The 23513-nt window shown below is 39.2% G+C and overlaps 1 protein-coding gene across 1 annotated transcript in view; it reads left to right on the top strand.

Annotated features, from left to right (window-relative positions):
• Positions 1 to 23513, top strand: part of lrp1bb (low density lipoprotein receptor-related protein 1Bb) — a 288538-nt gene that overhangs the window by 9830 nt on the left and 255195 nt on the right. The window lies entirely within an intron of this gene.

Here is a 23513-nt window from a genome sequence, read left to right as displayed (position 1 = left end):
AGAGCTTTTTGGGCCTAAAATATTTGTGAGATGGCCACTAAAGATGAATAATTTAATGCACTTTCGTGCCATAGTGCATGAATTGAAAATCGAAGATATAACCGCACTGCTGCCCCTACTTACACCTGCAGCAGGCTCACAATTCACTCTCAACAGCTGTGATACTGTTGGCCCACGAGGATTGAGTTCAGTCTTGTGGCAGCACTATCACTGAGTTACTTTGTGTTAAAATTAGATTGCCAAGTACATCACCACCAGCTGTCATCAATCTGATTCAGTATGATTCCCTAACATGCTTCCGAGCTGCTATTGATCTCTGGTCCCCACCACCCTCCCCCCCTCACACAGTGTTGGATTGGGAGTCCTATTAACTGCGTTCCCATCAATCACAGTTCACCCATGTTTGTTTGTAGAAGTCTTTGATACGATTAGAGCGGTGCTCTCGCACTCACACGCTACGTGGTTTCTTCTCTGCCGTTCCATTTCTCGTGTCTGCTGATTTGAAATGCGTGCAGTCGCTCCCCTCTTGCTTTAGTGATGTGCCTCAGTGCTCCGTAGCCGAGACCAGAGATTAAGCACTTGGGCCTCAAACATGTCCGCTGTCACAGGTATCTCTCACTACTCAATGCCTGATAAGGGCCAGTTGTTCCTGAAACAGCCCTCGCCAAGAAGAAAACCCTAGAGAAATAAAACCCCCTCTGGACACTGAGGGATTTAATATGTTTCTTGTAGAGAGAACATTCCTATGATTGCTTTTGTGGCCTTAGACACGTCAACAATTGGAGAGTATTGGCCACTTTTCTTTTTTTCTTTCTTTGAAGAGTGATTGGATTTTTTTTTTCTATTTAATTTTGATTTTGCCTACTTTTACATACACGTACTTATGATTGCCCATACTTTTAATTTAACAGCGCCATACCTGATTCATTCTTGTCGAATTCCAGTTGAAAACTTTTCCTGAGATCATTTAAGGCTAAAGAAGCAAACACAAGAAAAATAAGTATTTAAAGTTTTCAAGGTCCAGTTTGTAAGAAAGTTGAATTTTGAATCTCATTTCAAACTCCTTTAGATACTGAGGCTATGTAGGTCGTGTCGAGCTCCAGCAAAATCAGCAGGTTTTTTGAGCCAAAACATGATGTTTTCCTAACCCTAACCTACCCTAACCAGAGCTTAAACGCTGCATGTCACAACATAAAATTAAAAATTTAACATAAAGAAATGTAAAGTTTCAACATATCTGTGGTTTGTAGAAACGTACACTGCCAACATTTATTTTGGCAGTTGGGTTGGAAGATTCACAGTGAGAGGGTTGGCCTATTGACGGTGATGTTGCAGGGAGTGTAGCTGCTTTGAACTCTTTTCTGTTTGCCTGCATTGTCGTTACTTTCCACGGTTTCACTGATATTGCGTATATGTCTTAATACATGTACTGATATCAATGCAAAAGTTCATATGTGTAGATAATAGACATGCTGACTTTATAAGCACATAGTGACACCATAACTACGTCTGTTGCTTTATGATTATATCATATATTGAGCTTTAAGAGTGGATATTTACTTTGTATAGTCGTGTGCATCAGAAGCTTTAATAATACTTTTTGCATTACTGCTTTTTAAAATTTTTTCTTATAGATTTTTATCAATAATCTGTCAATTTGGTCCCGACATTTCATACTATGTGATGTTAACTGCTTCACAAAGTGGTGTCTAATGGGTTCATTGTTTCAATGTTCATAAAACAGCTTTGCAGACAGCCCAGCATTCATGTTTTCTTTCAGTATAACAGACTGTACCAGCATGCATTGAGCAGAAGACAGGGAAACACATGGAGATAGTTCCGGTCTGTCTCAGGCTAACACGCAGACAATCACATTCACACACTCATTCACACCTAGGGGCAAATTTGGGTCCCCACTTTGCCAGGCTTGATAATATTTCGATTTGGCAGGAAACCCGAAACCCATTGAAAATATGAAAAGCATTCAAACTTCACACAAAACAGACTGGATCCTTCTCCTCTGCGAGATGACAGTGCTAGCCATTCAGTCACTCGGTCGGGTTTGCATTTAGAAATCTGTCTGAAATGTTTTGTGTGTTGAGCCAAGTAAGGCAAAACTCCAGTGAGCAGAGACCCAAAATAAATGTGTCTGAAAAATATGTCCACAAACATCTGTGTGTGTCATGTAGGTATGCATGAGTGCAGATATGTGTGTGAAAATCTGTTGTTTGAAGTGAGGAATGTGGCAGTAATTAGGTTTAAACTGAACCTGATGCAGTAGGCGGTGGCCCAATCAATGGCACACAATTATCAAGTAAAGGTCACACCAGGATAGTGTTCAGGTATTGGAAACGCATTAGCCCACAGTCACAGTCATCATGAGATGATGGCTAAAAATGTGGAGTAAATACCCGAGGTCGTGACGAGATTTAATAAACCCCAGCTTTGTTATAGAGAGGGGGTTGTTGGCTGGGGACATCTTCATGACACCCCTGTACTTGTTGTTTTTTTTTGTTTTATATCAGATGATTGGTGTGCTTTGGTGTTTTATTTCTGTCACATCATAAGTGTGTTGTGTAAAGTTGCATCATGCCCCAAGTGCCAAAAGTATTCTGTAAGTAGAAGGATTTGACGTTTGTCAGAAGAGGTGATTTCTTTCTGGCAATTTGCACATTAAGCACACGGTTACTCTTAAGATTAGGGAACACATATTAACCATTAACTAGTTTCATATTAGCCTATTAGTAGCATATTGGCTCTTTATTAGTAATTATAAAGCACTTATAATACCTTATTCTGCATTACCATGTTCCACAACTCCTAGGCCATTAACCAAGAGTTTTCCCTTAATTACCTCCTGATTTGCTGCTTATTGATTATATAAGGTGGTAGTTTATTTATAAGGTCATGTGCCACAAGACTAGTCATTCTCCTGTAATAACACTTCATAAACAGTCTATTCCTATGTAACAATCCGCAAAACTTTGAATTGAGTCTTTCTTACTCAGAATATGTTCCCCATTCTAAAGTGTGGGTTATTAAAGGGAGATTCCAGACATTTTAAACCAGGGCCCTATATTTTGGGTTTGTAATTGATTAATATTTACCAGAAAGTTTTGGAATCAATCCAGTAGATCGCCACATCTGGCAGCCGTGACTCGTCTGCAATGGCTGTAATCCTTTGGGGCAAGTCTCTGACAACATCACAGAACTGATTTCTATGGAGATAGACCTTTTTCTAAAATGATAAATCTGTTTTCTCAGAAACACTATTGTTCAGGGAGAAGCCTCGCTCTGAAAGCTCGCGAGGTGAGTATTTACCATAGTTGCCTCATCGAGATTGTCAAACTCGGTTAAATATTCAGCCGTGGTTTTGGAATTAAATTCTTGCTGGCAGTTCCTCTACGTAAATGCCAAACTACTCTCTCCAACTCTGACTCATGTCACATTTCAACAAGATTTGTCCTTGAATGAGACGGATAACAAAAAGGTCAACCTCCATGGGAATCATTTCCGTAATATTGTCAAACACTTAACGACCTCAGCCAGTCAGTTGCAAAAACGTAACTTTGACAGTCACAGTTGCCCCAAAGGATTACGTTGCAGCTATTGCATCCAGCTGCCAGCTGAAACGATCTATAGCACCGATACCAAAACTTGTGGCAAGTATAAATCATTTACAAACCAACACATGTAAATATAAGACCCAGGTTTAGATGGTGCAATTTGTAAGAAAGTTGATTTTTGAGTCTCACTGCCAACTTGTATAATACTAACACTGGATTGTCGGTAGGGTCCGCCGCCATCTCAAAGCGCCAGTATATGATGCTTCCGAAATGAGACACAAAAATCAACTTTCTTACAAATTGGTCCCTTTAAATATACCTGAATTCCCCTTTAATTTTCAAATTACTTGAAAAACTATCAGTTAGAATTAGTAATGGTTATTAAGGCAAATCTCTGTTTATGGTCTGGTAGTTGTAGAATATGGGCATGCAGAATAATAAGAGCCATTATGCCATACTAATAAGCAACTAATTAATATGTGTTCCCTTATCTTAAGTGCTGCCAACCATACAAAATTCCATTATTTGTACCATTTTATAACTGAGGAACACAATGTACCTGACGACGCTTCCTTACTTTCGAGAGCCTTTTCAAAGGAAGCAACAGGCATACATGTAATTAAGCATGGCAGTTGTCTATGCACTCAGTCATGAGTGTTTCTATTTTCAAACATGCTCTGTGTCTGTTGAGAGACTGCATTTGAATGTACGGAATAGTGACCAAACAAAATAATGACTTTTACTTATTGTATCTCATGCAATCAGTACACTTTCTCCTTTTATCTGTCTGTTCTCTCTTTAATGATCTGCTCCTCTTTTCATCCCTGTACAAGCAATTAATAGCCCTTAGTGGATAAAAATCAGAGGCTTAATTCCAGGAAAGAAAGTTTTACAGTTTGATGGGGCCAGCTGAACAGAAGGCAGCACAGACAGCACTAGTAAAGGTGTTTTAGGGACAAAGGAAAGTGATGGAACAAGTGCATCTCGGGAAATGTTTCATCAAGAGATGGAAAGCCTTCATGGTCCATTTCTCCATGCTGGGGAGACATTTATGTTGATGTGCAAAATGGGCGCTTCCTCGGAGCAACAGATTGCATGAGGGTTGCCTGGCGACATAGGTGTTATCACAGTTGTAATGGGTGTCGTTCCATGTTTGTTTGCTTGCTTTTGAAGTGACGGCCCATACTGATGTACAAACAGCACTTAGTGCAGAGTGAGTCTGTCTGAAGAAAAAGTTTGATGTTTGATGAATCGGTGTCATCTCTGATTGTTCCAGCCCTTGAAGCCAAAGACAGTGTCGCATATGTCCCCGCAGAGACATCACATCTGTTACGATCATTAGAGAATCACTTTGTCCTCATTAACCAGGAAGTGTCAATCGAGAAAATAGGCAGCATTTACTAGAAGGAAAAGTGATAAGCTTCATAATTAGACAGCAAACGTCAACTAAACTGGGTCAGTTTCCCTTTGTGGCTTGATGATTTACTGTAGCTTGTCTTTATCGTCATATTAAAGAAAAAGTACTTACAGTGAAATGCACTTCATCATAACAAAGTAGAGAGTTGTATGATTGATATAGCAGAAATATTTGACCTTTTTTTTCTTGTTTTTTGTCTGTCATTATTTTCAGTCATCGTTCTTAATTGTTGGTCTTAGTCGTTCACTGTCTGTAGTGGCTGCTCGCCAATGTCTGTTTTTGTTGTTGTGTCATGTGTTTTATTCCTGAAAAGCTTAACCAGAGACTGGACAGCAAATTAGCCACGACTAGAAGTCCTACATATTTGCATAGGTTGCATTTTAATTAGATGTAACAATGCCTACATGTATTATCCCTGTCAAAGAAACGGATTAAATGAAATTTTAAAAAAAGAGTTACCTCGGCGTACCTTAGAATTGAGCATAAAAGCATTAACTTGAACATAGAAGAACTTTAGAGAGAGCTTGAGTTAGAATAACATTGCATTTTAATCAGAGCCACAGAAAGCGTTCATCTGTAATGTCTGCAGAGCCTTGGATGGGTGAAGTAAAACCTTCACTGACGTATATAGGCTCATGAATCACACATCACAACAAAAGGAAGGTCAAGCTCAAGTTGAAGGGCACAATCTTTATACAGTTTGACGGACTACATGGATATTACCAACATTAATAATTAAAATGAACAACATAAATTATAGCTGAGTAAACTATAAGCTGAGTTTTTTCCAAGCTTGCAAACAGGCAACTAAACAGAACTCAAACAGCCAACAGATTATTTTAATCGCTCCACGAGCCCTAAGATCAGAGAACCACATCTTGTTAACAGAACCACGGTCCAGGCTTAACACAAAGGGGGATCATGCTTTTATGGTTTTCGCCCCACAAACAGCAAACATTTGTCTAATGTCGATTCAAAGGTTTTAATGTTGCTCTTTTATATTTTGTTTTACCTCCGTACTTGCCAAATGTGACTTTCTCGGGAGACTCATGTTTTTCTTTGCCCTCTCCCGGGTTTCCTCCCGGGGTCACAATGTCCCTGTGAATTTTTCACACTTTTCCCCTTTTAATTATCATCACCTGTCTCTGGAACTGCGCAGCGTTCAGTCTGCTATCCTCCTCAGTGAGTGACAGACGGTGAGGAGAAAGAATATTTAAACAAACTTGAGATGCCCTGGAGAGAAGTATTCCCGTTTCTTGCGCAGTTTTAAAGGAAAGGGCTGTATGGGATGACCTCCATCAACAGGCCGACCAACACAGGGCAGTGGTGTGCACGGACTCTCTAAAGGGCAGGGGCAAAAAAATGAAGGAATTAATGAATGGAAAGTGATAAATTATACCAAGGGCAAATTATTTTGTGTTGCTTTCTGAGATGAAAAGTAAAATTCAAATTATTTGACACAAAAATCTGTTGCATTTTAATCATTGTTTTGTTGTTCTCATTCTTTGAATGTCAAATGTCAGAAGGCAGGAAACAAAGTCCTCGAATCTCAGTTTTTTCAGGGGCAGGACCCCTGGATCCACACTTTGGTTTTGAAATCCTCACTATTTTTGAGGTCTCGAGGTTGGCAAGTATGTTCATCTCTCTGTGTTTTATATTTCTTGTTCATTCCTTTTAAAATCCCTTGTTTTATTGCATTTTACTTCATCTTATTTCTCTTTGATTTACTGGCTTTGCACCTGTATTTTATGGCATTTTATTTTGTGAAGCACCTTGTTACTTCACTTAATTGTTTGTCCAACCAAAAGTCCCAAATCCAATTATATTCGGTATCTGATCGCACACGAATAAAAGCAACACATTTGGAAGCTGTATCTGTCCTTTGGCTTTTTTGCTCGAAAAAATGACTTAAATGATTAATAGCTCATGAAAATAGTTGCAGATTAGTTTCCTGTCGATCAGCTGATCAATTATGTGACAAATTGTTGCAGCTGGCAATTTTGTATTATGTACTTTCTATCAATCAAGCCAGCCCCTCATGCATTTAAAAAAACAAAAGCGTTTTCTAATCAATGTCTCAGTTTACTAAATCACAAACACTCCAAAATCAATAGACGTCTTTCCACATTTACATTCGGACTTCTACTCGGTGCTGTAAATCCAAAAGCTTTGCCTAATGATGAAGGTGACTAATATGACAAAGTGTTGATTTACTGGTGATTGTTTTTAAAGTGCTTCATCTCGTGGCTCATGAGTTTGGCTCAATCAAACGCACGGCGATTACATTACACCCTCGGTTATTAACCTCTGAGATTGTACAACAATCAAGATGGATCTGTCTTCTGTGCATTAATGTTGTGAGACATTGTAATGACACTAATTGGCTGTGTGACTCTTAGCCTAATCTCTTATGCAGAGGTAGAAATTACCTGACAAGTGGCTTCTGTAACTGAGCGACCTCTCCTGAGATACGGCTCACCAAAGCAGCCTATTAACTGTGTTGACAAGTACGTCGTCTTGTCAGGCGTGTCAAGTCTTTTTCCTGTGAAGCTCCTTAAAAGTGACTACAGTGCACGCAAAAAAAAAAAAAGAATCAATTCTAAAAATAAGCAGTCTTGCAAAAAGAGCGTCTTCAAGGGCTGTCATCATCAGTGGTGGCAAGCATGACATGACAGTTCTCATTTTTAGATACTCTCTTCTTGACCTTAGTCTTGTTCAGCTAACCAACATATTCATGTCTGACTCAAATTTACCTCGGTGCTCTGATTCATCATTCATAACAGTCGGTCAGGACAAGGCACATCAGCTCCCGGAAGTCTTTGATGCAGCAGCTTCAATCCAGAAATTAAGTCTGTGGTGATATATTTCGAGGCAGCCTGTGTTTTCTGAGTGCACCAGCTTTTTTCGATTTCTCTGCCATCACGCCGAGCTCCCTGACACAGTTATCAGAGGTCAGGCTCCAGCATCTGTCTACCCGAGACACTCCTCACACAGGACGTGTCGCTTATCTCCGTGGTTACAGTGTCCCTAAGGAGGTCTCAGGGAGATGTCTTTGCCAGAACTGAACTTGAACTTTACAGTGGTGACAAATGGAGAGGTACTGATTAAAAATCAGTCAGTGTTGGCAGCGATAATAGCCCTATTAAATGGATCAGGTATCAATCCGTTGTGAAGGGTGAAATTGTTTCACTTTTTTGGGAAAATTAAAACACTCATTCGCTGTCTTACCAAGAAATATTTGAGATGATCAGAGCCGCTTTCATGTCTGTGCAGTTAAAACCAAGGCTGCAGCCGTGAGACAGTTAGCTTAGCTTAGCACAGAGACTGAAAGCAACGGTTGACATCTGGTTTAGCTCTCTAGATAAAGAAACAAAGCAACAACTACCGGCACCTCGAGAGCTAATGAACACTATATGTCTAATTTCTAGTACAGTGATAGAAACAGAAGCGTATGAATGACACATTGGGGTGTCAGCTAGGGGTGCAATGATTATAGATTTTGACTGTACGATTATAGTCTGAGGAACAATCCAGGTTTCACAGTTTCACAATTAAAATGCATTTAAACAATACATAACAATGATGATAATGACGGATGAATGAGCATTTTAGTTCAGTTGTATTTTGACCCCCCACAAACTAATACATAAACCAAATAACACACTACTCACACCTCAGTCAGGTCAATGTGCAGTTGTAAGAAAAATAAAAGAAATGAATTGATCTCTTATGCAGGTGTTATGCCCTTGAGGGGGATTACATGCTGTTTTGGTGAGTTGCACTGTTCCTTTTCTTGCTGTGGTTTGGGTTAAAATGACTTCATTGCTCCTGTAACTTCAGTGACAATCATACTTACATTACCTAAGTAACTTACTTTAAATGTACGTTATGTATGTGACGTAGCTTCACTAGGTCAATAAATTCAAAGAACTCGCCATTGACTGCTGGCTTTGCACTGCACACAAACAACGGTCTCCTGAGTGAAAGTCTTGTGCTTGTTTAACTCCAGCATCCATCCCCGACCTCCTCCCTATCCGTATAGGGTATATGCTCTTTAGGTGACTTTGCCTGACTTCCTCCTTTGCAGCTGTAATAATCACCACAACCACTAGAGGTCGCTGTCTAACAACATGATGGTTATTTTTCTGATGAGGACAGGCACTCGGCGTAGCTGAGCCTTTACAGTTACAAGACAGTGACATTTTAAACTGTGGTTAATAGTGAAATTGATTTGAAATTGATAAATTGCCGCATCCCCACTGTCAGTACTCGATCCATGCCAGCTACCTGATTCATTCTAGGTCAGGTTTGAACCCTAACCCATCCCCAACCTCTCAAACATGCGCTGAATGGATCAGGTTTCCGGTACGGAGCAGACACTGAGAAGGGGCTATGTACCAGAGTAACTTCTTTGAGTTTTGACATCACTCCAGGAAGTTACAGCGCCCGACCCCTGTGAAACCACAAGCTTTTCTCTGTTATACTCTGTCTTTTACTAACTAAAAAAAGCCCCCTCTCTCTATGCTAAACTAAGCTCCGGGATGTAGCTTCACATACCAGACAGACTCAAGAGTGCTGTCAATCTTCTCATCTCACTCTCGGCAAGAATAAGGATATTTCCCAAAGGAGCTAATCCTTTAAATACTGTTTCTTCAGATTTTTTATAGGTGTGAGAAGTGATGCACATTTACAGCCGCTTGCCACCTCGCACAGAGAAGAATGATCCCAATCAGTTCCACCCTGTGAGGTATACAGATAACTGGAGAGTATGTTGTGGGAGAGAGGAAGTGGGATCGGTTCATCCGCTGTGACAAAACGTGTAATGTTAATATAACACCCCCCTTTGCAGCTCTGCATGCTTTGATAAGTGTCTGGTTTTTATTGTTAAAGATATGAAAGTGAAAGGAATAAGAATGATGTTGTTTTCGCATTGCTCGGAAAAGAATCATATTGCACAGGTCATTTCGAGTACGATAGGAGCTTATGAATGTGACATCTGATAGTTAAGCCCCGTTGCTCATACTGTGATGTGAATGGAGCCCTGCTGGAGAGCTGTTTGAGAATATAGAATGTGCCATGTGTGCAACTGCTAGTTGTCGCCTCTAAATTGCTACCGAAGCCGAAATTTGGATGTTCATTCAAAGCCTGGGAGACTGGCGAGGGGATCTGCATCTGCCCGGTATTCTGATGTGCCCAATTCCTCACTGTTGTGTTGTCTGCAAATGGAGTTAGTCGCCTCCACTGCATGATTTGTGACATGAATGTTGTTTATTTTTTTCCAATAATAAGTGGGTTTTATTGGTAACTTTCACCACTAGGATACTCTCTAATAGGAATGAGAAATAGAGTTTATGGTGCGGTACTGTCAGAGAATAACGCTGTCAACAAATCAAACAACTATCACTTTAAAGAGCGTTAGCCAGCGTATTTCTTTTAGATGCGTGGTGGGACCTTTCCTGCACCTCAAAATCTTTCATTTCCATAGCCGCCGCAGTGTGAACGGCTGCTTCAGGCGGTGTTTCCCTGTGGATCACAAGCTCTTCATTATTAAAGGCCCCTCGCCGACCATCCTCCACACTTCTCTGACCTAATGACTTTCTGGAGAGCCGAGCCACAGCTTAAAGCTCATCCCTGTTTCACTCTCTCTGTCTTCTCCTGGAACGGCAGCCAAAGCGCTGCATCTTTGTTTTTATACCAATTGGTAGGATGAGAAAATGGGATCGCCCTTTTGTGGCATTAAATATTGATATGTATTCTCGCACACACGGGGGAGAACTAAAGTTGAACCAGACATAAGAAGGGATATATGTGTCTTTTTAGCAACTGTGCAGTTAAGAATAAAGACGCCATATGTATATCAGATCAAAGTTTCTTTCTTAACATCCTGTTTCCTCATTTAATTATTAAATCGAAGACTTACTCTAAGTAGAAGCTGACAGATTACTCAATGAATATGCTTTTAGGATATCTATTTATCTTCATGAAAGTATTCAACACTGGTTCCTTCTCAACAAGGGCTCTTAACAGTAATGATACGCCACAAAAACTTCAAGAACCAATATACATTGTTTCTTGCATTCCTCTGAACTGTGCTGTGGCACTGACACTTCTATATAAGTCTTACTTCCATGAGTTCAATCAAGAACAATTTGAAACAATAAAATGTTTGAAATCTCATCCGTTTTGTAGAAAATACTCTGATAAGATACTTTTTTAAGAATTTTCAAGAAGCCAAAAGTAGATTTGATAAGAAATTGTCACATTTTGCAGTGTGTTTGAACCATTCCATTGCAGGTTCGCTTAAATTACGTATCCAACAACACCATTCACATCAGCTTCAGTTGCTTTGCACAGTAAACACAGGTAATTGTCGCTCGCATGGATGCAGCCTTCCAGTACTGTCTGAAAGCAAATGCGTCACTGTGTAATGAGCCATGTCTGCATTACATTTTTTACATGTAACTCTGCACTAATTGACATCGTGAGCTATGCAGGCCAGCGCTTGCAGATGGTCGAGGGAACAGTGTGCACAAATTGGGGTGGTGGTCACTTTATCGTTTTCATTTTGTACATTTCATTTAATCAAAAATGTCTCATTTCAGAGCAAGTAATCAATATCATGAAAACTTTTTTTTTTTTAAAGTTTTTCTTGCTTTTGTTTTTGAATCACCTCGTGAGTTAAAAGGAAAAAAGAAATTGCTGGTGTTGTACCATCATAATTTCTTCTTTTTTTATATATTGTTTGTTATTGGGAAGTACTATGACTGGAAACGACCCAATAACCAGAGTAAATGTTAACTAAGCACGTATCTGCAAAACCACAGATTATCACCAATTTCTGCATATAATACTGCGTCCTGGATGAAATATGTTACTGAAATTGATCTAGCAAAGTAGCAAGTATCCCCAGTGTTATGGCTCGGACTGTGACCGGCCGTTTGGCAGCTTTGTCGGCTTGTAATGACCTCCTGATGTGAAAGGTGACTAATAAGCATATAATGTGAACTTGATATGCCACGATTGGTACTAATGGCAACCTTGGATGTATCTGTGGTTTGCAGAAATGTTAAGTACTAACATTATATCCTGGCGACTGGGCTGCTTAAAAATCCTGCTGTGTGACTGTGGCTGGGAAGAGTTATTACTGAGAGGAGATGCAGCACAGAGGTACCCGAAGATTGAGCATCCTGTTATTAAGTAAATAATCTTTATTTATGTAGCACTTCTGTGCAGTTCTGTCTTTTTACTTTGTTTTGCATCTGTTAAATATATTGACCTTTTTTTATATTTCAACTCTCAGGATTATATATACTTCTGTCTCTATGTCTCCCATTGTAAAATCCCTACCCCTGACACATAATACATTACTGTATATATATTATTAACACGCATGGTCTTACAGTAACACATCAGGGAATAAAACAGGGGAGGAGGAAGTCTCACCCCACTTCTACACTCATGCACAAAGACAAACAACTCATATTTGTTCTTTGACAATTTCGCCAGTTGTGGAAGTTTTTGATGGCATTTGTAAAACTTTCCCTTTGTCATTGTATTCTCTTTATAGTCTAGTCTCACTTGTGTTTGTGTGCTGTGCTTGCCTTTTATATTGGCAGCACCATGGCACTTCAAGAAAACAAGAATTCTTATTCAAAACAACAGCCTTGGCTAAAAGTTCAGATATATATGATCTGATTGAGTCACACTGAGGGAAGGTTTTTGTTAGCGCTGCATTGCACTGACTTTGTATGAATTCACGTGTACGGAAGAAGCAATATTAAAGCTTTCTGTTTCAATATTTAATGTCAGCTATAGCACGTTGTCGGAGCGAGCCTTAGGCCATGTACATGTATTTTATGTCTGCGGCTTACTTGACATGTTTTACAGTCTGGAAAATGAGATCCTACCATTTTCTTTAGCTAAGAGTACATGGAAATGTTGACATCAAAATGTCAGTCAACTGTGGCCTGGGTATGAGGAGTATACAGTATGTGCTGTGTTTAGTGAATATCATGCGATTACATTTGCTACAGTGAAAACTGCCGTAGATGAGGATCTACAAAGCATCGTTTCACAGTAACAAGTAAAACACAGTTTAAATTTGTACTTTTCTACTAAACTTTTTAACTTAAGATGCCTACTGCTAATAAAACCTTGTTATCCAACATACATCTACAGCTAAACAATACAACAATAACTGCATTTCGTCTTTTGTGATTATGATTGCAATATAAACATGTTTTCACTCATGTTAGTAGTTCCTCCTCAGGACTGTGTGTACACGCTGTGTCTTGGCTCTCGTGTTGCATCTGTTCGGTGCACTATCGGTGCATTAACTTAGGTCAGTACCTCAATCACACATTGAAAACCTTGTTTCCCAGAAGTAGAACAGAATTAGGTGAAAAATCTTAAATAAATAAGCTGCTTCTAATCCCTGGAATAATCTATAGACATACCTGAAATTGTCAGAGTTGCTTACCTACCATGAGGGAATTTGGGTACATTTTAAAAGACCATGAGAAAAGTACTCTTGGTCAATGTGTTTGTTATTAAAACTCCCCTGACATTATTTCATAGTCGGTTCTGTATTCATGCATCATAATTGTTGCAGTAGTAGCATTTTATTTCTGTAACCCTGGATTTATAAATTAACTCCCATCATGCCACTACAACATGACGTTGTTATGGTAAACATCTTAGCATGCAGAAATTGCTAACTCACACATCGAGCAGACAAGGAGCAACATTAGCATGCTACTGTCTGCACACATTACAGTCAGAAATGTAAGTCCAATATTTACTCTCATAATAGGTCTGTTTAGGTCTCAGACAAAGATGCACGTTTAACATAAACTGCTGGACATCCAGCCAAGCTAACCGCTACAGTGCTGGTAAAGGTAGTGTACACTGGGTCTTCTATTGCTGTTTGGGGGCAATGACAGTGTGAACAGTAAAAACAACACTGACATTAAAGCAGCTAAAAGGATTCAAGAAAGAAAAAATAAGAAAGTAAGAAATCACTTTACTAATCCTGCATTAGGGAAATTACATTTTTAAAGAGAGATTCTAATTGTGTCACTTGCAGTTACATGTACTCATTGGACATTTTTTATCATTACTTTGCAACTCAAACAGCTGTTTGGCTGACATGTCAGCAAACAATTAGTAAATAATGTTTTTATAACTATTTATAGCTACAGTTTGCTTGGATAGTGATATCCAACTGGATTCTTCTGTTGACTTTAAAAGAGCCCAGAGAAAGAAACCATAAATTTAGAAATGTAACCATCTGTTCATTAGCATGAGGATGATTTTATATTATTTTATTTATTGAAGTGTACTGTTCCAAATGGTGCCCAGTCCATATGGCCTTACTAGTGTGTAATTGTGCTGTAGCTGAGTGTTTGCGTGGATTGTGCTCGGTGCATAGTTTAAACTCAGCAGAGTCTCTCCTCCTGTATGGTACCATTATTTACGTAGGATGTGCAATCAACTGTTAGTCTCAACAAATACTCCGAGGACTGAGCGGCATCAGAACAGCTGGAATGAAGCTGTAAAATAGGAAACTAGAGGGTGAAAAAGCTTTGCGAAACCAGTGTGTTGAAACATTGTGAACCATTTCAATCAGCATGAGCAGCAGGAGGCTGCAACTTCCACATTCAACACGGTCATAGATCGGTGCAATATGTGCAGGAGCGATAACAACAAACAACATTGTGCCAAACCCTGCTGCTGGCACGAACAGTCTGAACTTTTCACATCTCTTTGAATAAGGATGGTCTTTTGCGCTTTCAACATGAGCAACATTTCTGCAAAAGCACAAAACACTAGTCCAAGCTAAGGAGAGGATCAAGAACTCCATCTCTGAAATAGCAAAAAAAAGGTCTTGTGTACATATAGATTGTTGGATACTTTCTTGCCTTCATGTTTAGGCCATTTCTACAGTGAACTTTTTCAGGTCATTTTGTGAAGAAGGAGGTCATTTGAGAGAATCAATGAGCTTCATATATAGAGTAGTATGGCAAGAAAAACATCTGGAGGATCCTCAGGCTTCACTATTGACAGATGAGTCAAGCGGTCATCTTCCTGGCTGACATAAGCCTCATTATTTCCAGCGAAAACTGACAGTGAGAATGTCAAAGAAGGTGGTTTGTTGCTTCGGGCTATTTGCTGGTTCAGGAAAGTGAGCTCACTTTTTCTAGAGAGTGTCTTGTATATAAATGGAGGTAGTAGAGCAACAGCAGGAGCGAGACTCCATCAAATGGTCAAGGAGAAATATGAAGTTTTCATGAAGACGTGGCTCAGTGAAAGTGCAGGTTGCTCATTCCTTCATTGCTGTTTGATTGAAGTTGCAGTTATTTGGCGTCTTATCTAAAGGTGCAATAATCAGTTCTGGATGAAGATCCCATCGGTATCTGATGAGCTGCCAACCAGAAGCAACAATTTCAACTGCACCTTTAAGCCTTTCCTTGCAGAAGAAATGTTATGGTGGGGCTTTTATTCAAATACGACCTCTTTCTTTATTTATTCATTTATTTTTTCACATTGAAATTTAAAATACATCTTACTGTAAAATCTTTAAAAAGAAAAGTACAATCAAATTGCAATCAAATTGTAATATTAGTATTAGTATACCTGATTTTTGTATATTGCACCAACCCTGCATAATACAGTAAATACAAAGGCTACTAGTTTTCTCATTGTCCCTTTTAAACAATACATATTACACAATTAAAACTGGAAAAATACAAATAATTAATTAAAGCTTATGTCGCAATACTGTATATAATTTCATTGTTCATGTTCTCAAGCATATCAATAATGTATTAGTTTGATAAAGTTACTCGAAATTATGGGAAATAAACTAAAGAGCACAGAGCAGAATAAGCAACATTTCAAAAAGTCCCGTGCCAATTTATGTTTTTTTTTTCTTTTTCTTTTTATAACATTTATAATGCATATTGATTTATTTACTGCTGCTGTTCTCATGTGCTTTACGATGCTACAATACAACTACACCAATATATAACTAGTAGCCAACTTTACTGCTGGGTATATTATGGATTTTCATTGTACAGTGGTTAATTATTTAAGTCATCAAATGAGTGGTGTAGGCTATCATGGGCTTTTGCAGGCAATGGATGAAAAAGCCCCTGTTATCTTGTGTTATAGATATTGTTGATATTTGTTCAGTGGTTTCTGACTTATTCAAAGGAAGAAACCATCAGTCCTTATTCTGACAAATGTGACAATTTGGGAGTGTCATTCATCTTATTGAATTTGGATATTAAAAAACACAACAACAGAAGGAGCAAACTAAGGAAGTCATGATGCATACCTCAGAAATTTCAATGACAATGGTCTTCTCAGGCTCCGGGTCTGAACTCTGCTGCTTATGCCAATCCACGTCTCTGAAGTCAGAAACTTCTCCGCCATCAGACTCCCCCTCACTCAGTTTTTGGAACGCTGCTAAAGCCTCTTTAAAATTGTTATTTTTCTCATTCTTCCTCTCTAAGTCTTCCAATCGTTGTTTCTAAAGTTTTTATGATAAATCTCTGGGGTAAAATGCCAACTTCTCTCTCAATTTCTCCCACTTTCTTCAAATAGGTCCTGCGTATAAAAAATAAATTATTGAATAGAAACAATAAACAATGAAAGACAATTTTGGGCGACTGAAAACATCCCGGCGAAATGGAAAAACAAACCTGTAAAATGAATAAGTTACCTTGTATGGTCATAATGCCGCATCTGGCAACTGCGGTCTATATGTCAGAGGTATAAATGGCAATAAATCGTGCTTGTTTTTATTTTACTACCTTCCGGGCTTCAGAAAACATCAAAAACACATATTTAGGAAAGTTCATGGCTGAGAGGCATCTAGTTTTTATTTAAGCAAAGTTATATGCATTATGAAAACCCAAACAAGCTGTCAGACAGTCTTGGCGGTGCTAGCGTGAAGAAACAGGGAGCTGTTTTTTGGAAAAACAGAACCTCAGCCTCTAAATTCAACTATTCTGCTACTGTGGATGGCTTACCAGCATTTACCTCCTGTGGAGCAAAGCCACAACATTTTTACATTCAGAAAACTCTGACATGGAGTGATGGTTGTTGATACGCCTGACAGCGAGGCACTGTATTTTAAGACTGTGTAGGTGTCACACTATATACCATTGTCATTCTGACTGACTGGTAGACAACATATTGTGTTCAGTCGTGCCGTGACACAGCCTTTGTGATTTCTTCTCTTCATTTTTTGGCTCTTGAATATGCCACTAGGAGCCTGGCTATGGCGTTGCCACAGCATTCGTTTCACTGCACTGTTAGTATGATGGGGTTTACTGATAATGTTAATGGAGTCCAAGAACCTCTGTGTACACCAGCGTCCTGTCTCCCATCCCCACCATGAGCCCACCAGTGAAAAAGTGGCCTTGGACCAGAAAAAGGAAACCTAAACCACTGAGCCAACACATGCAGAGTGAAACATTGTGTTTACATTTAAACGGTGCCAATTTACTGCTTAAGAGCAACCATTATCAGTTCCTTTGAGGCCAAGATAATTGACTGAGAATTTGATTTTCTCAGTCCAAACATGATTATGGCGTTGCTTAGTGGGTGTCTGCAAATGCTGATTTGTTGCAGGTTGTTGAAGCTGGAGTTCAATCAAGGAGGAGCTATTGATAAAGCTATTGCTCCGGCTCTGAGAAAATTGCACTTCAACAGCAATTCACAATGTTTCGACAAATAGACATTGGTGAAATAGAACATCAGCGTAATTATTGCAAAACAAATGCCTTTGAGTATCTATCTTTCTTTGGGAAAAGAAAGAGATTTTTCTCCCAGTCAGCCTACCCCAGTCTGACCATCATATTACTTTTACCTTTAATTATAGCAGGCAGGATGGCCCAATGGCAGAACCACCTCTGAACCACCTAACCCTATAGTTATATACGTATATATAATACATAGTATAGTGTGGAGAATGTTATAGATCCAAGACGAAACTGAAAGCTGGGCAGGAGTCCATGCCATGCATTTATCAATACACAGCACGGTTAGGCTACTGATATTCCAGACCAATGGTCGGGGCGATAGATTCTAACTTCCACAAACCTTAGTCAGATAAAGGATCAATGAGTCAGGCAAGATTGAACTATTGAACTAAACAACCCCTATACTCCTGCATACTCTCTGCTACAGAGGGAGAGGTGGTTTGACATTAAGCCAAATGCCAGACTGGACCGGTAATACTGAATTTTACCACTAAGAGTCGCACGTGACTCAGACCCTCCTGAGGGGAACATAATCCATCAGGACAACTGTGTCGTTAAAAGTGTTTTCATTCTACAACAACCATCAACCTAACTGTTCTTTTTCTATAGTTTCTATAGTTTCTATAGTTCGACTTTTCAAGTGCGTACGGTAATTTTTTTCATGACACATTCCTGGAAACGTTTCATAATAGAAGCCTCAGGACTTTTAATTTGAAATGGATACAGAAAGTGTTGGGTTTGTAATCAGAACATGATGCAGTATACGTTTTCAGGTTGAATGGGAGCTGATGAAAACAAGGCTTCGTAGTAAAGTATTGTGGCATCACAGGTAGCATAACCAGCGCTAAATCGTTACTGAGGACTGACTGCTCTGTTGTGGACGTCAATCTGAGTGGTATAGCGCCACTGTGTGCACACCTCTCAACTGTAGTATCACAAGAAACACAGTAACCCTGTATCTCTGAGCTAATCGGTTATCCTGGGGCTCCTGCTAACTAAGTAGCCACATGCTGCTGGCTTTCTCCAATTACACTTGGCAAATGCCGGTTCGGTCGGTACAATTAAAATAAAATAGCAGTGGAAGGACAGAAGAAACGGCATGCCTACAAGGGGGATGCGTTTTGGTTATTTTGCGGAGTGGCGTCCGCCTCCATCAAACCTCACAGCTCAATGCTTGTTGTATAGCTCTTTTTCTCAAGCACTGTGCTGCAATGTATAATATGATTAGCAAAATGCATCAATATAAAATAAAAATTTGTGATTGTGAAAGTGATTCTGAAAAAGACATGCCAAGAGCGAAGGGCTGCAACACTGAGCAAATCCTTTTCTTTGTAGCAAAAAATCTGCTGATATTGACTGAATCTTTAAATAATCCTGCTCTCTGTCCATCACTATATTCCTTTGCTTCTCTAAAGGAAACAAGCAGCAGCTGACATTGAAGCCTGTTGTAAGGTGTCCCAGGTGGCATGCCATAAGGGCAGAAGCAGGTGGTGTAGAGTCTTCGACATTGACTTAAGGGAAAGTGCATATTAATCGGTGTGGGAGACTTCAGGCTGACTTTCACACTTTAACACTGGACTGAAATCGTTTCCCTCTTTTCCAAACCTCACCTCGATATCTTGGCCCGCGTTTCGTGCCAAAAAGAAAACACAGAATATTGCTGCTCTCGCTCCACTGCAAACACACTTCCTTATTAGCTTGGCTGTTTGTATTGCTTTTGCTTTGCTGTATGCCACATGGACAGACACTTAAACAGGGAAAAAGCAACGCTCTAATTTAAGTGGAGGGTGGTTGCAAGCAAGATGTTGTAACCCTCAATTTTATATAAAAGAGCTTTTTCAGACCACTTGCAGGAGAGTTACAAATCAGTCACCATATTGTGTGTGTATGCTGCAAAAATACTGTTAATTGTATTGTATAAAGCCCCCCATTTCAATGATTGAAGCAGCAAGGACGTTCTGCTCAGTATTTGGTCATCATTATCATCTGTTTCAAGGCAACGACATGGCCGAGAGAATATCAAGAGTGCCACATGAGTGAGATCCCTTAGAACAGTTTTTAATGCCGCTTTTGAATTCAATTTTTGACACATTGTATTGTGACTATTGAGTATTCATAGGCTTAATTAGGGGTGGAAATAATAGTAATTTCTTTGATGGATAAGATGATAATGTTCACCAACTACACTGGCTTGCACATATGTGAGAAGATAATATGATCATCAGTCACAAAATACAAGTCTTTACCCCTGAGGCAATTCTTAAGTCACAGTGATTTGGCTTTTTTTTGGAACTCCACTGCAAATTGGTCCATATCCCCTTTAGATTATATACTATATATATATATATATATATAGCATATATATATACATATATATATGTGTGTGTATATATGAAAAATGTAATTTCTATTTTAACTTAACATTGTACGTACTTTTAGATTTAAAAAAACAGCTGTGGACTTACCATACCACAATGAGCCCACATAGAGTCTATGTATGGGAAAACAGGGCATTATTTACTTATTTTTGTGATATAACTGTTGTCATTAAGTGTCGTTCAGTCAGTCAGGTCACTTTTATTATAAAGATGACATTCTTTGAGATGTCTTTTGTTACAATGTCAACTTAGCATTAAAAGCGACATAAATGACCAATTGACAACAGTCATAAATATTCATGAAGACTCCTTCATGTTCATGTAAGGTGTCAAGTCAGTCGTATGCACAGCCTTTCAAATCAAGTGTAACCATATTGTTTTTTTTTCTGGATGTTGTAATGCCTATTATTGTGTTAAAATAAGCTTGATTTCTGAGTTTGACATTGACTCATTGTCTCATCAGCATTTGTGTCTTGTCACGTGTCGCAGTAAAGAATGAACTCACCATCTCCGGTGACTTGGCTGCAATGCCTGTGCCATCGAAGTGGCAAAAGGGACATTCAGTGAATGGTTTCTAATCATGTCTAATGTTCCATGTAAAAGTCTACCCTGTCTCTGTCCTCCCTCATCACTGAGGCCACACTATGCCGGTGTTAAGTGTGTGTGCACGTATGTGTGTTTGCAAGGCAGGGCTTGACAGCAGCACATTTGGCTTCTCACTGGACCATGGAACTGCAACTCAGACTTGGAAGTGCTCAGATGTCTCTTCATAGCCAGGTCTCTTGGCGCGTGACCTTATTCCCTGTGACATTTTCAGCCATTAATCTGCAGACGTATAGTGATGGAGTACCTCTCTGGGGTTACATTGTGTTCATGTCACACCATTTTCTAGATGGCACAGGGGTCGTTCAACCCGTGTGGTGGCGATGCTACTGTGGGATGGAATTGAGCTTTAATTCAATCAGCTGTGATAAGAGGTTATTGACATTTTACTTGATATTAACAGGATAAACTGAAAGGTGCTTAATATTGTTGAACCGTAGTTAGATTTGATTTAGTGGCAATTACATTTTAAGTTATTTGAATGTGGTCAGTTTAAATCTAGTTTTAGTCAATTAAATCATTAAGAAATAGTCTAATTTCACAGTGTTATGTATGGAAGAAAAGGACACATAGCATTAACAATTGCCATTCATTGATTTATTTTAAAAAATGAAAGGGTATACAGGAAAACAAAGATATATATTTAAAGGAAACAATGATTTATTGGATATGTGTGTTAATTGGCTATTTTAAAATCAGTTTAACATTCCAATATTTGATCAAAAACATTATTTTAACTGTTTTAACATCAGCTTCCTCCTTTTATATTTATTTGTTATGAATTTATTCCATGAACCTCGCCGCCGTTGGACTTTGTACTGTGTTTTCAAAAGAGATTAGCCGTCTGATGAATATTTATGAGATGTGTTTTGACAAACGCGTCACTTCAGAGTTGTCAAAAATGTCATCCTTGTACAAGGAGTGTAATCTTCCTATCACTGACGACTTCTGAATTCCTCTGCAGCACAACATCTTAACAGAGCACTGAATAATTATCCTGACAGCTGTGCTACTTTCCTTACTCCTGACCACACTGCAGCTGTATTACAAACTCAGAGCACATATGCCATTTGTAATCCCAATTGTGGTAAAACTTAACTTGAAGTCCTACTTAGCATATGTAAGCAGTTGGGGTGTCATGATTCTCTAAATCTATGATTCAATTTGACTCTCGGTTTTAGGATTTTAGTACATTTTTGATGGGTATGACATTGTTATACTATCAAATCTCGATTTGTAAGGATGAGCGGATCATTGTTTCTGTGACCTGACAGCTGTCATTTACATTGAAAAAAATGATTTAAAAGAGAGGCTACATGGTTATTAAGAGTGATATAACAGCCATGTTTCTATTTCGGGGGGTGGGGGTGGGGTGGTGGAGTAGTGGAGCAGGTTTGACACTTTCAAATGAAGAGGGAGGTCTGTCACGTTTTGTAAAAATAATAAACATCGAAAGAAAACAACTTAAACAACAAGTAGCAATTAAATATACGTCACCAAACACCAGCACTGCAAAATAGACCATTCAGTTTTGGATGGGTGTATCACATAAAGCAAAAATGCGTTCTCCACGTGCTACATGCAATCCACTCAGTAAAATGGTTGCTTTGTTTTCCCCCAAGAGTCTTATCCAGGTCACAACCGCAAAAAGAAAGAAAGTCTGCAAAGGGTTTTCCTGCAGATCCCCACAAAATCAAATCACAAAACCAAGATTGGAATATCAGCGTCTGTATTTGCAGTTCAGTAACTGTAATTAACACAATAAACAATAAATACAGAGAGACCATTGATCAGTCTGTCAGTCCGGTTTGCAGCATCAGCCTCAGCTCAACCAAGACCTATAACTCCTGGACAAACTGACTGAGAAGTACAAATCCGCTGGATAATTTCTCCCCCTGAAACAGACAAGAGACAAGGCTTCTGTATACTGTGAGTTGGCAGCTGGTTTTGTTGTGTATAGTTTTATTTTTTGTACAGTTGAGAAAAGAAAAAGAAAGACAGGCAGAATCGCAGATCCTGATTTTTGGAATCCAAATCTTGATGCCCCTAGTGCGCAGCTTATAAACATTCCTTAAATAGACATTATAATGAAGTTATGTAGGAAGATATAAAGACATTTTAATTTTTATATTTTTACAACTGTGTTTTACTATATTGCGACTCATCAAATATTTATGCACCAGTCTCCACATATGGGTCAGCTGAGGCTCAGGAGGCTAAGTACTAATCGGAAGGTCAGCGGTTCAATATGGATCCCCCAGCTGCACGTGGAACTATCCTCGGGCAACATACTGAACCCCAAATTGCTCCCGGTAGCTTTTCCATTGGCGTGTGAATATGTGTGAATGGCTGAGCACAGAAATATCATGGGGCAGTTGGATAGGAAGCGCTGTATCGCTCCTGATGAGCAGGTTGGCATCTTGCATGGCAGCCTCTGCCATCGTTTCAGTGTATGGATGTGTGTGTGAATGGGTGAGTATGACAAGTGTTGCAAAGCGGTTCGGCAGACTAGGAGAGCTGTATATAAATGCAAGACCATTTACCATGGGTGCTCACAGGAAGAGATATTATTGGCAAATTAATTATTGTGTTACATGTGCTAAATGTGTTTGTGTGTGTTACCAAAATGGTTTGAATGTTTCTCTGGAATCTCCTGCTGGCTGAGCTTGTTAGTGATTTCCTGTTTCTCACGGGAGGAAAGCAGCATCAGCCTAACCAGGGAAAGTAGACAGGTTTAGGCTGTCAGGTGTGCTACAGTGAAAGGTTAGGGCTGTCACTA

The sequence above is a fragment of the Pagrus major genome, chromosome 9 (genome assembly GCF_040436345.1).
Source record: "Pagrus major chromosome 9, Pma_NU_1.0".
Lineage (NCBI taxonomy): Eukaryota > Metazoa > Chordata > Actinopteri > Spariformes > Sparidae > Pagrus > Pagrus major.
Note: the sequence above shows the minus strand (reverse complement) of the source record. Positions and strands in the feature narration are given on the sequence as shown.